The following is a 14,974-nucleotide window of genomic DNA, read 5'->3' on the forward strand; positions in this document are numbered from 1 at the left end:
CAGGGGGACCACTGGGCAGAGAATTCCAGGGTTCCAGGTACCCAGGATATGTTTCCAAGAAGAGGACGATGCAAGCTCTGAGAGGGTGTGTCCCCTTGGCCTCAGGGACTCCTCACCCCACAGAGAGGGCACAGCTGGAGGAGAGCCAGCACACAATATGGAATCTGCCCCGGGTCTAAGAGCACCTCCCTGAAGGTCATTTAGCAATCCCCTCCCCTTGCCCCTTCCTCACCGCTCTCTTCCTTTCCACCACCATGGTTTCCAAATTTCAAACTGGGTTCACATTTTTGCCTTGCACAGCGTCCCCAGCCAGCCCTGTGGCCCCCTTCCTGCCAGCTCTGCCAGCCAGAGCTATGGTTCCTCAATTTCCTGTGTTTGCACAAGTGAGCAAAAGGGCATCTGCATACCCACGCGACACTGAATTGATGAAAAGGACTGACAAAAGTAGAAGTTCTAGAACAAGTTGGACATTCAACCTTTGTTTCTGTGTCACTGTCAATGTCAATGCCCAAGTGGAAAGAATTCTGTGTCTAAAACAATTCTTTAAAATCGTTACTACCAAAAAAACTACCAAACATGAAAATACCAAAAAAAAGTTTAAAAATACATATACTCATTTTTGTGTAATTCTGCATATATCCTTTGTTTTTGTTCTTTTTCTAATTTGCATTGCACATGTTACACAGACGAAAACATACATCACATTATGAAGTCATGAAGCATTGCAACGAAGCAAATGTCTGTCCTTCAACCACGTGCATGAGACCCTAGAAGTTGCTGATACTGTCAGTGCCACCTGTGTGCTCCCCCATCCCAGCCCCCGGCTTCCTCCCCAACCCCCTGTAACCACTACCTAAAGTTGTGTTTCTCATACCTTTGCTTTTCAAAAATAGCTTTCCCACAGATGTGTCCATCCCTAAACAATATATTCTTTGGTTTTGCTTCATGTTGAAACTTTTATACACATGGTATCATGTTGTATGTCTTCTGTGATTCTTCTTTCCCCTTTGATATTATGTTTCTAAGGCTCATCCACGCTGCTGTTTCCAGTTGTAATTCCTTCATATTCACTGCTTTATGATAGTCCATTGTGGGAACAGAAACTGGATACATAAGTTATGTTTTCTTCCGTTTTGTTTTTTTCCCTCCTTGGTATATGATTGATAAATCTTCTCCTGGGAAAACCTATGTGTGTGTTCTTCCTCCCTTGTTTGGTGTTAAACTTATGTTGATACCAAGAATAATGTTTTGAATTTTATGAGACCCGGAGCTTGGGTCTGCGGGTCCTCAGTGTCCTCATAATTCAGTCGTCCCACCTCTGCTAGAATGCTGTGGGGCCAGGTACCCACTATAACCTGAAGGCATCTGGGCTCTCGAAAGTTCTTCCTTGAGTTGAAGGAGAATCTGCCTCCCCATGGCTTTCTCCCATTGGTTCCAACTCCTCCCCACCCCCTGGGTGCTGTAGAATGTCTGCACCTTCTATACCAAGAGAGTCATGGTTCTCCCCCACCCCTACCCCAACCTATGTATCTGCTTCCCCTCCCCAGGGGCCACCAAATCCTACCTCCTCCTCCCGCACCCAAGACGTGAGTTCCAGTTCTCTCCCCATCTGATTGCTATCCTTTCACCACCTCCGTCCTTATTTTAGTGTAACCCAGTGTTCCCAGATCTTGCCAACTCTGGGTATGAGCAATGTCCCACTAACAGTTAACCTTCAATTCTGCAAGTTGGAAGCCTTCTACCTGCTCACACAGGAACTCCAGTCCCAAGGAGTGTGATACAGTCACCTAAGAGTTAGTCCTGGCTGCTACTCCATGTCACCGCCACGGCCAAGGCTCTCAGAGGTAGAAAGTGACTAATGCCGATGGTGACACTGCCACTAGCTGAGCGGAAGACATCCTCTGACACAGCCACCCCTATCCTCTCCAGGGCTCCGCCACCACGAGTCAGCCTGTAGCACTGCCGCCCACACTCACAGACCTCACAGTGCCACCACAGCTGGTCACGTGGCTGTAACAGAGAAGGCTCTTTTCCTCTCTGGGCTGCACACTGTCTCAGAGACCCACAGCAGGGCTGCTTGGGCCCTCACGTGTTACAGAGTTTAGAGAGGCAGCTCCTACATTCCCACCAGGACCGCTAGGATGAGGGCAGTTTCCAACAGCAGCCACTAAATCCCCTGTGTCCCCCTCCCTGGCCTTGGGGCTGAGTCGGCTACAACACACCAGATCCCTTGCCCTTGAGGGCCTTGCCAGCCGGTCCCTCCCTCCTCCACCCCGTTCTGCCACACATACCCGTACACGTCTGAACTCTGATTGTGAACACAGATATCCCTCCCAGGTTGCTCCTCAACCCTGTGTAAATCAGTGGGTACAATAGCATGAGGCTGGATGGAGGGTGTTGCATAAGTGGGCACACGTACTAAGGTGTCTGAATCCCAGCTCTGATCGGTCAGGACCCCCAGGACACAGGGCTGATGGTCTCCCTGTCCCATCCCCTGTTAACAACCAGATTCACCCACCCTTTTAGGTAAATGAAGACAAGGAAAGAAAAGACAATTTTTGAAACCTCTGTTTGTTAAGTATAAACCCCTAAGATTTTTTTTTTTTTTGTCTCCTTCTGATAAAGAGAGAACCAGCAGTTTTCAAGTCAATCCAAGAAGCAACTGCTATTTAGTCAACCCTGGAAGGGGAAGTACAGCAGAAATGAGGTCTAAGAAAGTCATATTCTAGCTGAGGAAATGCACTATCTTGCCAGCTCTCCTCCTGTTGTTCTGACCACTCTTTGCCTTGAAGTCCTTCTTCAAGTGAGAGAAATAACTCTTATGTACCTATGAGCCCCTGGGTGTCAAGACCCATGTCTGACCCTCTCTGTTTATCTCCCAGGACCCAGCCTGGGGCTTGGGTCATAATAAACATATAATCATAGGAATCAAGAACGTTAGGGAGGGGAAGAACATCTGGAAACTGGCCACGTCACTTCCCTGCTCAAAAAACCCCCATGGCTCCTCATTAACGGCAGGAAAAATTGCAAGCCCCTTGCCCAGACATTCATGCCTTTCAGCTCCCGGGGCTCCAGCCTGCCTCTCTATCCTCATTTGCCATCACTCCCTCTGCCCCCATGTTGCCGGTTCTCCAGCCCCCAGTCACACAGGACTCAGTGAATCAGTCTGGGTCCATTGGGAGAAGAACCACTAGGTGTGGGAGAGAATTAGGATATCTTACAGGGAGCTGACTTGATGCGATTATGGGAGTGTAACAGCACATAAATTGTTTATGCATAGCTGTGGTCACTGCATCTAGTGCTGCATCAGAGGCCAGCAGGGCAGGCAATAGAGAGGGAAAATGGTCAGGAGTTGGGGAGAGCAAGGGCAAGCTGGTGCTTACGGGAATGAACGGGAACCCACGCTGTCTCTCCTTGTGTCCGAACCTGCAGCTTCCATCAAGGGGTTGACCGGCAGAAGTGGAGCCTTCATTGAAGAAATTGACCCAAGAGATGAAGAAGAAATGGAAGGAAAACAACAAGGTCCTACCGTATAGCACAGAGAACTATATTCAATATCCTATGATAAACCATAATGGAAAAGAATGTATTAAAAAAGGATGTATATATATGTGTATAACTGAATCACTTTGCTGTATAGCAGTAATTAACACAACATTGTAAATCAACTATACTTCAATTTTTTAAAAAAAAGAAGAAAATTTTCACTCTATGTCCTGGTAGTAGTCTCTTAGCTAAATCACAAAAGTGACTCTGAGATAACCTGCTTTCAATTACCTCCTAAGAAAATAAATAAGAACCCCCAAAAAAACCAAACCAAAAAACAAAAACAAAAAACAAGAAGAAAAAGAAACTGAAGGAGGAAATCCAATGGGAGCTGAAGCAGGTGCGGGTCTGGCTACTACATCACACCAAAAAAAAAAAAAAGAGAGAAGGAGACCCTGTAGAGGTATGCCAGCATGCACGAGCTGCAACAGCGTCTGTCCTCATCATCTGACCATAAACACCATGGCCGCTTCCAACATTCACTTCCACTTTCCAAGCCTCATGCGGATTTTTCTTATGGCCAACCCCAACCCAGAGGTAATTCCAGAAATGTAGTAACAGCTCAGCTGAATTTGACCAGACCCACACTTCCCCAGACTGTTTCCTCTGCTGAGAATGTTCTTCTCCATTCTCCTGCTGAGTAACTCCTACTTATCTATCAAGGCCCCACCCAAATGGCTCTCCATCCCTCAAGTGTCTCCTGTCACCCATGGGTCGACTTCATCAACCCCTCCTTGTGCCCCAGGGACACCGAGCACCAGCCTCCATCAGCCACCTCATATCTATTCGATGCTCACGTGTGAGGCTGGATCTGTATCATCTCTGTGACCCGAGGGACTAGATGCTACTAAACATCATCTCGGTCAATCTTCACACCAACCCTTTGAAGCAAAATGCTTTTATTGTCTCTATTTTACAATAATGGAGGAAACTAAGACTCCAGGAAGAGCGGTCTCTTGCCCAGTGATGCACAGCTCATAAGGGGCAGAGGCAGGACTCAATCCTGGTCCATCTGACTCCAGAGACTGAAGTCTTAATCACTAAGCAATTCTTTTTTTTTTTTTTTTTCATTTGCAAAATAGCAGTATTCTAACTTTAATAACTGTAAGTACCAGGTACAGTTGAATGAATGAATGAAAAAATGAATGAATGAGCAAATTCTACATTATCATACTTTCTACTAGTCCTTTTTTTTTTTTCAAGAAAGCAGTTGGGCTTTATTTAAAAAAAATCTTCCAGGGCTTCCCTGGTGGCGCAGTGGTTAAGAATCTGCCTGCCAATGCAGGGGACACGGGTTCGAGCCCTGGTCTGGGAAGATCCCACATGCCGCGGAGCAGCTGGGCCCGTGAGCCACAACAACTGAGCCTGCGCGTCTGGAGCTTGTGCTCCGCAACAAGAGAGGCCGCGACAGTGAGAGGCCCGCGCACCGCGATGAAGCGTGGCCCCCGCTCGCCGGAACTGGAGAAAGCCCTCGCACAGAAATGAAGACCCAACACACCCAAAAATAAATAAATAAATAAATTTATAAAAAAAAAAAAATCTTCCAAAATTATTCTGAATTTATTATAATTCACCTCAATTTTTTTTTAAACCATGCTGCACCATTTACTGTACACCATTCCTATTTCAGAGAATTTAAAATGTGGAAAAAAGTGCATGTTAGAATTCATAAAATATGGTAAGTTATATAATTTGGAAAAACTCCACAACAAACTGACAATCATGACCAAATATACAGATGACTATTCACAAACACTGTGACCTAGCAAAACCTATAGGCAGAGATCCAAGAGAAATTCATGCATACAAGAATACTTATTATAGAAATTGGAACCAACATAATGCTCATGAGTAGGAAAGAAGATGATGAACAAAATTTGGAATATTCACATAATGGAATATTACATAGCAGTCAAAATTGATAAACAACAGTGTAAACAAAAGTTTGGATGAAGTAAAGAATATAATATTAAATGATAAAAATGCTCCAAAATTACTTACAGCATGATATTCTTCTTATAAAGTTATAGGTAATTAAAACAACACTATACATTCATTGTTTGGAATAGATAATGATGTAACAAAACTAAATAAACAGGAATAAATTAGGCAAGAAGGACATGATATTCAGGATGGTGGTTAGCTTGGGTTGGAAGAAGCAGGGAGTTGGGTAAAGGGAAGAAAATATGGCTAGCTGTAGGTTAAATTCAAAGTTTTTGTTCTTTTTAAAGGGTGGTTAGTTCATGGGTGTATTGCATTATAACATAATTAAAGAATTAACTGAATAAAGGAAAGTCATGAATTAATCAATGATAATACGTTAGGAACCAGGGATTATCCATTTCTGTGCAGCTGAGGTCCAAGTAAAAGAATCAATATGTGAGCCAAGTGGATTTCTAAGTGCCAGCATTTGATCATTATAATAAAAATGTATGTTGCTTGTTATTAATTTATAGGATATTTTTAATTCAAACAGAAAGTCACAAAAATTATAATCATCCTCATCAGTTCACTCAGTCCCATGTAATTTTTTTTTATCTTGATCTTTTGCTAGCACTTTTATGAGTTCATCAGTTTTTCATTAGAGTTCTGAAAATGCTTATTCATTCAGTTCAGCAGTACAGTCAGTTACCAGAAACCTGTACTTGTCAGTCTTTTCCATGAATTCCTTGAAGATGAAACCCTTTTATAGGAACATATTTGCAAAAACATCAGAGTACACCCAGAACTGTCTGTAAATGACAAAAGACTTAAAAATGACCATGGTTAAAGATTTGATGAAATTTCATAATAATGCAATTGAGAAGGAAATTTAGTTATTTCTGAGATATACATTTTAAAGTAATAACTAGACTTATGAATTATAACATTATACCAGAACATATAAGATTTTTAGAAATTTCATGTAATGTCTGAAACATTTATATTAACATATCTCCATACAAATAACCCAATGAAAGTTTAGTATTAGTTGTTTTGTTTTGTTTTTTTTTAATGCTGCAGGTTCTTATTAGTCATCAATTTTATACACATCAGTGTATACATGTCAATCCCAATTGCCCAATTCAGCACACCACCATCCCCACCCCACCGCAGTTTTCCCCCCTTGGTGACCATATGTCTGTTGTCTACATCTGTGTCTCAACTTCTGCCCTGCAAACCTGCTCATCTGTACCATTTTTCTAGGTTCCACATACATGCATTAATATACGATATTTGTTTTTCTCTTTCTGACTTACTTCACTCTGTATGACAGTCTCTAGATCCATCCACATCTCAACAAATGACTCAATTTCGTTCCTTTTTATGGCTGAGTAATATTCCATTGTATATATGTACCACAACTTCTTTATCCATTCATCTGTCGATGGGCATTTAGGTTGCTTCCATGACCTGGCTATTGTAAATAGTGCTGCAATGAACATTGGGGTGCATGTGTCTTTTTGAATTATCATTTTCTCTGGGTATACGCTCAGTAGTGGGATTGCTGGATCATATGGTAAATCTATTTTTAGTTTTTTAAGGAACCTCTATACTGTTCTCCATAGTGGCTGTATCAATTTACATTCCCACCAACAGTGCAAGAGGGTTCCCTTTTCTCCACACCCTCTCCAGCATTTGTTGTTTGTAGATTTCCTGATGATGCCCATTCTAACTGGTGTGAGGTGATACCTCATTGTAGTTTTGATTTGCATTTCTCTAATAGTTAATGATGTTGAGCATCTTTTCATGTGCTTCTTGGCCATCTGTATGTCTTCTTTGGAGAAATGTCTATTTACGTCTTCTGCCCATTTTTGGATTGGGGTGTTTGTTTCTTTAATATTGAGCTGAATGAGCTGTTTATATATTTTGGAGATTAATCCTTTGTCCGTTGATTCGTTTGCAAATATTTTCTCCCATTCTGAGGGTTGTTTTTTCATCTTGTTTATGGTTTCCTTTGCTGTGCAAAAGCTTTGAAGTTTCATTAGGTCCCATTTGTTTATTTTTGTTTTTATTTCCATTACTCTATGAGGTGGATCAAAAAAGATCTTGCTGTGATTTATGTCAAAGAGTGTTCTTCCTATGTTTTCCTCTAAGAGTTTTATAGTGTCCGGTCTTACATTTAGGTCTCTAATCCATTTTGAGTTTATTTTTGTGTATGGTGTTAGGGAGTGTTCTAATTTCATTCTTTTACATGTAGCTGTCCAGTTTTCCCAGCACCACTTATTGAAGAGACTGTCTTTTCTCCATTGTATATCTTTGCCTCCTTTGTCATAGATTAGTTGACCATAGGTCCGTGGGTTTATCTCTGGGCTTTCTATCTTGTTCCATTGATCTATGTTTCTGTTTTTGTGCCAGTACCATATTATCTTGATTACTGTAGCTTTGTAGTATAGTCTGAAGTCAGGGAGTCTGATTCCTCCAGCTCCGTTTTTTTCCCTCAAGACTGCTTTGGCATCACTAACTAAGCAATTCTTAAGGTAGAAAATATTAAAGGTGACCGTGGGGTGACCGACCTCCCGGTTTGCCTAGGACTGAGCGGGGGTTCTTGGAATGCTAGCTTTTCAGTTTGAAAACCAGGGTAAGTCCCAGGCAAACTGAGATGCATTGGTAACCTTTGGCAAAGTGCTCTGGCTGTTTAAAGGTGGGAGAGGCACTGGGAAGCCAGGGAGGGGACATCCTGAAGCACTGAACTTATGCTACTCCCCAAGACCAGAATAAGAAGAAAGTTTTTGGATTGGCTTTATTTGTCTAATTTCTTCCTTCCTCAGGAACTCAGCCCTCTGGGTTATTTGGAAAGCAATTTGGGGCCAGCAGAGCTCGGGGGTTGCTGGCTGCACATAGAACGGTGGTAGGAGGAAGTGTGAGGTCAGGGGTGGCAGGGAATACCGTTTCCTTTCCTACAAAGTCCATCACAAGCCTGCAACCTGGGGTCGAAACTGGGAGCCACAGAGCCTGCAAAAGGCGGGGGAGTCTCTGGGCTAAAGAAGCATCAGCAGAGTCGATAGAGGTAGAATCCTGGCCTGCTAAACATCAGTGCTGGGAGGAACTGCTCAGTCCAGCCCGACTGGTTCAACTCTGGAAAGGGATGCAGCCAAGGTCACAGAGCAAAGAGAAGAGCTGGAGCTGAGACCCAGGTTTCTAGGCTTCTGCCCCCAGGTGGGGACCTGGGCAGGAGAGAGCAGCCCAGCCCACCGCTGACTTCAGGCAAGTGGCTTCTCTGTGTCTGATGCTCACTTTCTTTATCTGTGAAATGGGGAGAACTTCCAGGTCAAATAAGAAACGTCAAGCCCTAGGACTGTGCAGAGCACCTAAGAAATGTCAGGGCCCTTCTTTAGCCACACGTAGCCCACAGCCTGCAGTCCTAGAGTCAAGTCTATTGGCCAAGTGGGGAGTCTATTACTTATCAGCTCTTTAATTAAGCAAGTTATTTCCTTCTCTTGGTGTCAGACGTCAGCTCATGAGGGGTTACTGGAAATGTGAACAAAGCTCTTATCTTAAGAGCTGGGAACTGTCTTTGGGGAAAATACCTTGCTTAACTTCTTGGAGAGACTCATGAGGCTGGGTGTGATAAGACACAAGGGAAGGCTTTGTTTGGGGTGGGAGTTCCTGAAAGGGAGAATAAGAGATGGGGTGGGGGAAGGGAGAGGAAGGGGCAGGCAGAAGACCCAGCAAGATGGAGAAAGCCAGCACCAAGGAGGGGGGACCAGCCAGACTTCCAGGCAAGCAGGAGTGGCCGAAGGAGAGTTTTAGAATGACGATGCTTCTCCACTCTTCCCCAGAAGTTGTTTGTAACACCGTCCCCTCTCTACCTACAAATCACCAGTAACATCTGCCAGTCCCACGAGTGCTTGATACAAGGAGTGTGTGTGTGTGTGTGTGTGTGTGTGTGTGTGTGTGTGTTTAACTCAGAGAGAGCTAAGTTTCCTGTTTGAGGCAAGGCAGTACAAAACAGAGATCATATGCGAGGAAGAAAAAGCTAAGGATCTGAGACAGCTTGGTTTGGCGGAGACCACTGGGTCCACAGACATTCACTCTCTCCTTTCCTGAGCTCACAGCTCGCTACATTCCCCAGCCTCCTCGAGGTTAGGTTTGGCCAAATGATGGCGTTGGAGCTGGTAGGATGTGATGAGTGCCACTTCCAGGCCTGGCCCCGAAAACCTCCCATCCCAGGCCCTCCCTGCTCATCCCCTTCCTGTGTGTGGGATGACCTTGGGGGCCCTGTGTTGACAATGGCAGATCCATCATCAGCCTGGGCCCCCTGTCCATCCCACCAACCTGGAACAAACCTCCTAGATCTTATCATAAGAGAAAAATAAACTTCCATTGTGTTAGGTCACTACATTCTGGGTCTAATGGCTAAAGAAGTTTAGCCTACTCAAAACAGTAAGCTTGCAGGAGGTTTAGACCTCCAGGCACTACAAAATCGGGGTGGAGAGTTGGGGTAGAGGGCGCTGGACACATTTTCACAGATCTCCAGGATGGGCAGTGCCATCTGAGATGTGGGTCACACGTGTGAGGTGTTTCTTGGGCACTTGGCAAGTGACAGCCTTTCTGATTATGATCAAGTCCATTATGGAAAAGCTGGTCTCTCTCTGAAGTGGATTCATAAACCCCACCTCTCAGGGGGGTTGGGGGGACTGGCCATGGGCTGTGGATGCCATCATTGGCATGAAGACCATAGGGAGACCTTAACTTGAACTTTGTTTTCGCCAGGCTGGGGAGAGAAGTCTCCTTCGCAGAGCTGAGATGAGCTGCTATGTGTGATGGGAGGAGAGATTATTTGGCTCAGGAAGGAGTGAGAGGAGGCCACACCCTCAGCAAGGCCTGAACACCTTCCCTTGTGGGGAGAGTACATAAGTTCGGTGCATTTCTAAGTCCCTGGCCCTCCTGATAAGTCTCCTGAAGCCCTGTAACAGAGAAAGGGACAGAACATGCCCTTAATCTTTCTAGAGGGTGAGAAGGAAGGTACCCTCCCTCCGAGTGGGCTCCTGGGGCTGGGGAGGAGGATGGGGGACAGGGCACCAAGAGGTGCAGAAGCTTGGGCCCCCTTCTGGCTGCCCAGAGCCTTTGGGCCAGTGGCTGAGCTCACCACAGTAGGGGTAAAGTTGCCGGCTCAGCACCCCAACTTTGGGAGGGTCACGGTGACCTGAACCAGAAACCTGGGGAACATGGGGCAGCCCGAGTGGACAGACATGAGACCAGCACCCTAGCAGCACCACGCAGCAGTGCGTTGGCACTGTGACAAGCCATCCACAGTATCCCCAGACTTCCCCAGCAATTCCAGAGTGTGATACAGGACTTCCTGTCAACGGAGGGTAAGAGGGGGTGCAGCTGGGCTTCACTAAATTTGAAGAAGGGAGATGGGATATGATTTGCTTCCAGAGAGAGTGGAAGAGTCCATATTTGTTGCCAGAACTTAGAAGGAGAGAGGGTACTGGTCCCTGGGGATGACTGGGGGGATCGGGGCGGGTTGTATCCACCGGCCCAAGCCAAGCACTTTCCTTTGCCCACTTCTGCTCCAAGTGTGGCTCTCAGCATCCAGGGGCATCAGGAAACTCAGAACCCTGACTCTCCAGTGAGCAAACCAGCTCCAGGCAAGCAGGAGGCCTTGGAGCAGGGCTCAGCTCAACACCAGTGTCCTGCGGCTCCGGAGCAAGGACACGGGGGGGCGGGATGGTGAGGCAAAGCAAGAGTGGAAGGAAATGAGCTGCCTGCGTTCTGTGAAGGCTCAAAGTGACTTATTATGGGAAGATCTTGGCGGAGGTGGAGGGGGGAGGTTGGGAACAGCATCGCCAAGACAACCAGAGGTTCAACTGTCTACAAAGTCTATTCATCTTGCAGATGGCCCATTTCTCCCACGTTGGAGATTCAGAACGGCGAGAAAAGATATTAGAGGAGACAGAGTTCTGTACGGAGAAGCTTAGAATGGAAAATCGTCATCTTTTGGGTGCATAGTTCCTTGCCTTCCAGAGACCACAGCCAGTATTCTCGGTGCCCTTCGCTCCCAGGCCCCGTAGGTTTTCTGTCGCTGGAAGAACACAGACGCTGGAGTCAGGCCAGCCAGGGTTTGAGTCCCAGCTCCAGCACTTGCTAACACTGCTTGAGCAAATCACTTCACGTCTCTGAGCCTCAGTTTCCCCATCTGTGAAATGGGGATTATAAAACTTGCCAGCTAGGGCTGTGGTAAGGAATAAGCAGACATAGAATGTAAAGCAATTTGTCACAATCATCCTCACTGTGACTTAATGAGCATTTGCTCGATGCTGGGTCCTTTTCCTGACTTTTCGCATTCAGTCCTCATTATGACCCCTCTCGACAGATGAGACAGGCAGAGCCCAGAGAGGCAGAGTGATTTTCCCAGGGTTGCTCAGCTTTAAGATGGCTGAGCCTGGCCTGGAACCCAGGTGGTCTGACCTCAGAGTCCAGGCTCTGGGCCCCTCCCTGTACGTGTGATTCAGAGCAGGCTATGTATCAACGGTGCTCAAAGGGAGGCTGAAACCTAAGTGGGAGCGTGAAGCAAGGAAGCATCATTCTGAGGAAGGTTCTTGGAGGCGGAAGGATTTGAGGGGAAATTTTCCGAAAAAAAGCAGGATGTCAGCAGGAGGGAAGGGGTGAAGGGGAGGCATTGCCAGGCAGCGGCTGCAGTGGAAGCAAAGTCGGGGAAGTGGAGACACACGAGGTGGGTCGGAGAACAAACCCATGTGGCTGCAGCTGAGGCCCCCAGGCAGAGAACTGAGCCGGGGCTTCACCAGTGGGGCTGTTTCCTTACAGAAAGGAGCAGTCATTTTTTCTCTCGGTCCCCTTCACAAACACATCAGACTGTGAGCTCCGTGAGGGCGAGGACCAGGTGAGTCTCCTGCTCTACTGCAGCCCCAGTGCCCAGCCTGGCACCTGAACCATGCACCGTAGGCACTGGACAAACAGTTGCTGGATGAACGGGAAGGGGGAGGGTGTGTATTCTCATCCATCGCTCTCTTTATTTTTTTTTTCCAGCAGCGCCATGCGGCTTGCGGGGATCTTAGTTCCCTGACCAGGGATTGAACCCGGGCCACGGCAGTGAAAGTGCTGAGTTCTAACCACTGGACCGCCAGGGTATTCCTGCATCCATCTCTTACTTTGTTAGAACTGCACCTGAATTATCATATAACCCCCTTTCCTCCTGCAAAGGAGGCATACTGTAACAGGGAGTGGGGGAGGGAGGTTAAGGAGAGAAATGGGTGGAACCAAGCCCCCCTGACAAGCATTTATCTCAGGATACTGACTCCAGGGAACAGAAACCACAGCTGTCCCCTCTTCCCCACACCTGTTCACCTGTTCACCCGGGATATTTTAGGAGATGAATCTCCATGGGTTTCTCAAACCTTGCAAGCAGAGACACACAACTGTTTGTTCTAGACTATCTTTTTTTTTTTTTTTAATTAATTTATTTATTTTTGGCTGTGTTGGGTCTTTGTTGCTGCGCACGGGCTTTCTCTAGTTGCGGTGAGCAAGGGCTACTCTTCATTGCGGTGCGCAGGCTTACCGCAGAGGCTTCTCTTGTTGCAGAGCACGGGCTCTAGGCGCACAGGCTCAGTAGTTGTGGCGCTCGGGTTTAGTTGCTCCGCAGCATGTGGGATCTTCCCGGACCAGGGTTCGAACCCATGTCCCCTGCATTGGCAGGCAGATTCTTAACCACTGCACCACCAGGGAAGCCCTAGACTATCTTTTCAAGAATGTTTGTATAGCGAACAGCCTTGGAAGATGGAGAGAGTCTTTCTGTCTGAATCGAAGGGCAGGCATGCTTACTGCCCACTATAAGAGCTTGGTGTTCATCTCTTGTATTGCAGCCCACTGCATGTGAGCCATCCAGCTGGACCCATCTATGTCAGCCTTGTGTAGACTTGCCTATTAAAATATAGGACACCCTTGTAAGTTTGAGTTTCAAATAAACAATGACTACTTTTTTTTTTTAATTCAAAAAAAAATTTCTTTTTCTTGGCCATGCGGTGAGGCTTGTGGGATCTTAGTTCCCTGACCAGGGATCAAACTCAGGCCCTCGGCAGTAAAAGCATGCAGTCCTAACCACTGGACCACCAGGGAATTCCCAATGACTACTTTTTTAGTATAGGTATGTCCCATGCAATATTTGAGACATACTAAAGAAAAGTATTTATCATTTATCTAAAATTCAAATTTAACCAGGTGCCCTCTGTTTATTTTTTAAAGCAGGCAGCCTTACTGCCGTGGGACTTGGGGGCCAGAGGAACTGGGGCAAATATGCTGATGTTTATGCCATTTGCCATGCCGTTAGTAATGAAGTTCTTTGTCTCTGACCCAAGGCTCTTGTGTTTTCTGCGGGCACCCAAGTTAGCTCACAAGTAGGGCAAAATCTCATACTTTTCCCCGTTCTTGATAGGTATCCCCAGCCTAAGCTTGAAATCTGGCCTAGAGTTGGCAGCTCACAGCATCTGTGGGATGAATGATTGTCAATCCATAGGAATTACTGCCAAGCACACAGAATTCCTCAGGGATTTAGAATGGGTTCCTGGTGGTGTAGCAACTTTACATTTCACTAATGCATTGTTGTTACCATGGTTACTATAACTATACAGGACTGCATAGCTTCCAAAGAGCATTTGCACGCATTATCTTGTTCAACTTCCCAATGACTTGCTGAAATATGCATGATCATTCTTACCTTAGGAATTAGAAAACTGAAGTTCAGGGTCAAGAAGTCCATTGCACTGGCTCGCTGCCTGTTGTACAGTGGCGATAATGTTTCCCAAAGATGTCAATGCTGCCATTACCACCATCAAGACCAAGCGTACCATCCAGTTTGTGGACTGGTGCCCCACTGGCTTCAAAGTTGGCATTAATTACCAGCCTCCCACTGCGGTACCTGGTGGAGACTTGGCCAAAGTACAGCGAGCTGTGTGCATGCCGAGCAACACCGCAGCCATCGCTGAGGCCTGGGCTCGCCTGGACCACAAGTTTGACCTGATGTATGCCGAGCGTGCCTTTGTTCACTGGTACGTGGGTGAGGGCATGGAGGAAGGAGAGTTTTCTGAGGCCCGTGAGGATATGGCTGCCCTTGAGAAGGATTATGAGGAGGTTGGAGCCGACAGCGCTGAGGGAGAAGACGAGGGTGAAGAATATTAACCTGTCTGCTGCAATTTTACACTCTTGTCTTGGGACTGTCTTATTTGTGTTCTGTGGAGCTGCCCATTATGGCCCTATCTTGTCAATAAAAGTGATATTTCTATTTTCAATGTCAAAAAAAAAAAATAACAAGTCCATTGCACAAGGACACACAGCCAGTCAGTAGCGTAGCTGGGATCACTCAACCAAAGAGGACTTATGAGACCTACTGTGTGCCTAGCACTGGCCTAAGCTCATCACATACTTTATCTAGTACTAGTCTGATAATGTGGGCATAATTAAGACCCCAAAAGGGGTCTTATAACAC

General features: G+C 46.2%; 1 pseudogene; it reads left to right on the forward strand.

The window, feature by feature from the left end:
* The first annotated feature begins 14,192 nt into the window (after positions 1-14,192).
* Positions 14,193-14,694, forward strand: LOC103016332 (tubulin alpha chain-like; annotated as a pseudogene).
* The last annotated feature ends 280 nt before the right edge of the window (positions 14,695-14,974 follow it).

The sequence above is a fragment of the Balaenoptera acutorostrata genome, chromosome 6 (assembly GCF_949987535.1).
Source record: "Balaenoptera acutorostrata chromosome 6, mBalAcu1.1, whole genome shotgun sequence".
NCBI classification, from domain to species: domain Eukaryota; kingdom Metazoa; phylum Chordata; class Mammalia; order Artiodactyla; family Balaenopteridae; genus Balaenoptera; species Balaenoptera acutorostrata.